We start from the raw sequence: 3,516 nt of genomic DNA, 5'->3' as shown, positions 1-3,516 counted from the left end.
AGCCCAGCAGGCAGCAGGCGGCCCCGCGCCAGCCCCGGCCGGGAGGGCTCCGCGGAGAGGAAGGCCCGGAGCAGGCGGTCCCCTCGCCTCAGCCCAGGCGTGCGGCCGGTGGGTGGACAAGGGTCTCGCATCCTGTCCCAGGGTTCGAGGCGGACCGCAGAGAGGGCAGGTGGCACCAGCAGGGTCATGGTGGATGGGCCCTGGGCATAAGGCGAGGAGAGAGCCAGGTCCCTGCACCGCTGCCTCCTGCACGCCCCCCACTGGGGATCGAGCCCACAACCGGGCCTGTGCCCTGACTGGGAATCGAACCGTGACCTCCTGGTTCAGAGGTCGATGCTCAACCACTGAGCCACACCGGCCGGGCTCAGCCTGTGGATTTAAATGTGAACCGTCACAGTGGGTTAGATGGGAGCCCATCCACGGGGAGGGGCGGTGTTGAGAAGGGGACACGTGGGGACAGGCAGCCCTTCCTTAGGGTGTATGGTCACGAGACCCCGTGCGCCTAGAGCAGACGGGCACACAGTCGGCGTTGAAGCAGTGCTTGGGTTCATCTCAACGTGACCCTGATGTTTGATCCTCCCTACCTGCTCCCCACACCCTGCCCTGCTGTGTGACTCCCCCCCTGCAGGCAACGGAGAAGCCCCAGCCCCCCTCCCCAGCGCGCTGGGATGAGAGCCAGACGCCCCCTGCACCCCATCAGCCGTCAAAGTCCTCAGGCCTCTTCCCAGCTGTCCCCGCGGCCTCCAAGACGAAGCCTGGCCCCCACGCAGGTACAGGGTCAGCAGGAGAGCGCGGGCTGGTGTCTCTGTGTCCTTTGGACTCCATCCTGCTTCCCCCCCGGCCCCCCCCCCGCCCCCCTCCCCGACCCCAAAGGTGACCCTGTGCCACGTGTGTGCTCCTGGGTGCGGTGAGTTTCAGGGCTCAGGGCAGTGAGTGGCCACTGGCTTCCAGAGAGAGGCCGTTAGAGCGGCTCAGCCTCTGCAGGAGTGGCGCCCAGCGAGCGTAGCATCGTCCTCAGAAGCGAGCGCCGCCCTGGCCTCTGGCTCCCCAGTTGAGGCCGGAGTCCTGGCTCCCGGGCTTGTAGTCATTACAGAAACAGACGCTCCTTGTGGGGCTTGGGAAACGGGAAATGAGAACAGGAAAGAAGCACACACACACACACACACCCAGAAACGGTGGCTACGGGACATCCTCGCTGTGGGGCTGCCTGAGCGCCTGCTATCGAGGGTACAGGGTGTTTCTAGTGGATCCCACCGCAAAGGCAGACGGGGGGCGTGGGCTCCTCCTGGGCCCCCGCAGGGAGGGACCCAGCGTTAGAAAGGCCTGTGGAGCTCGGAGGGCGCCCGCTGTGGTCGATGCCCTGGGTTCTGCGTTGTTTTTTGTTTTGTTTTAAATGTATTCTTTTATTGATTTCAGGGAGGAAGGGAGAGAGAGAGAGAGAAACATCAATGATGAGAGAGAATCATCGATTGGCTGCCTCCTGAACGCTCCACACTGGGGATTGAGCCCACAACCCAGGCATGTGCCCTGACTGGATTCGAACCCGGGACCCTTCAGTCTAAAGGCCGATGCTCTATCTACTGAGCCACACCAGCTAGGGCTGGGTTCTGCGTTTTAAAGCGTCTCATCTAGCCTTTCCAGCGACTGTGTTTGCTGCGTGTATGACGTGTCAGTCCCCATGGACTGGAGCACAGACCAGAGCTGTCCCCGGCCGAGGAGGGAGGGCAGGAGCCTCCGCGGCCCTCGCGCTCCACACGCCGCACAGCCGTCCCGCTCCTCTGGCGTCTTCGCTCCCCGGAGCTGGAACTGGAAGAAACCCGTCCTCTCACCCGTGTGGGAGCTAAAACACCAGCGATCCTCCTCCCACCTTCTGAGTTCTGGCCGGGACACCGACCACATTCACAGACACAGTAACAGGAGGAAATCAAAGTGTAGTATATGCACTAACCTGTGTGGCTCAGTGGATAGAGCGTCAGCCTGCGGACTCAAGGGTCCCAGGTTCGATTCCGGTTGCGGGCACATCCCCAGTAGGGAGTGTGCAGGAGGCAGCTGATCAATGTTTCTCTCTCATCCATGTTTCTAACTCTCTATCCCTCTCCCTTCCTCTCTGTGAAAAATCAATAAAATATATTTAAAAAACAAAAACAAAACAAAGTGTAATATACACGCGTGGGGAATCCACTCAGGCATGACGGGTCCATGGACATTCCAAAGGCACAGGCAGCGTGGTGTAGAGGAGGCGACAGGTCAAGGGAGAAGCAGGTCTCAGATTTCAGAAGAGCAAGGAGCGCTTCACAGGGAGCTGAGGACACACACACACACACACACACACGCACACACTCACACACATGCACACACTCACACTCACATGCACACATACCCACACACTCTCTCACACACACACACACACGCACACACGCACACACTCACACACATGCACACACACTCACACTCACATGCACACACTCACATGCACACATACCCACACACTCACTCACACAAACACACACACACTCTGGGACACGGTCCAGCCGACAGGCCTGCCCGGAGCCCTCTGGTTCACCACACGGAATTCAAATTAATTCAAATCAGGCTGAGGCTGAACCCTGAGGTCTCCTTCCTATACAGGGTTCCCCGCTGAGTCCCTTGGGCAGAGAGGGAGGAAGAGGGTGTCAGAGGTTCTTTCTCCTCCCTTCCTTCCTTCCTCCCTTCCTTCCTTCCTTCCTCCCTTCCTTCCTTCCTTCCTCCCTTCCTTCCCTCCTTTTTAAATATATTTTTATTGATTTCAGAGAGGAAGGGAGAGGGGGAGAGAGATAGGAACATCAGTGATGAGAGAGAATCACTTGATCGGCTGCCTCCTGCACACCCCCCACTGGGGATCAAGCTGGCAACCCGGGCCTGTGCCCTGACTGGGAATCAAACCTGTGACCTCCCAGTTCATAGGTTGATGCTCAACCACGGAGCCACGCCGGCCGGGCAAGACTTATTTCTTAATAAGCAGTTTAAAATCATATCCCCAAAGGGGTGACTGTTTTGGCAGCTCTCTGGCGGACAGCAGAGGGGAGTACCTGTCAGCCACAGGCAGTGAGAGCAAGTCCCTAGGACACCCGGGGCCCAGCCCAGGCCCAAGAGAAACCAGCGCTCCCAGATCCACGAGGGCCTGGAGTGGGCCCCGCAGGTGTCAGGAAAGGCCACGTCCTCCGTGGGGCCGGCTGAGGCCGGAGTGGAAGCCAGTCCCTGGGTCACATCGCATGTTGAGGGCCCAGCGGGACGGTAGCGCCACATCCCTCCTCGGGGGCTGGTGGCCTCTGCGTGGAGACGGGCACTGCACGTAGCAGTGGACAGGGACCCCCTTCTCTGGCGGGCGCGGGTCTGGTGGAAAACCCGGGAGCCCGGGAGCACACTGAGCATGTTTGCTGAGGCTCGGGGGGCGGGGGGCGGGGGGAGAGGGCTGCCTGGAGTTGGCCTGGACCATAGACTGACATCTCCCCCCCTCCAGGGTCTGCAGACAGTGGA

This window comes from Myotis nattereri, assembly GCF_964212035.1.
Source record: "Myotis nattereri genome assembly, chromosome: 5".
Taxonomy (NCBI): domain Eukaryota; kingdom Metazoa; phylum Chordata; class Mammalia; order Chiroptera; family Vespertilionidae; genus Myotis; species Myotis nattereri.
Note: the sequence above shows the minus strand (reverse complement) of the source record.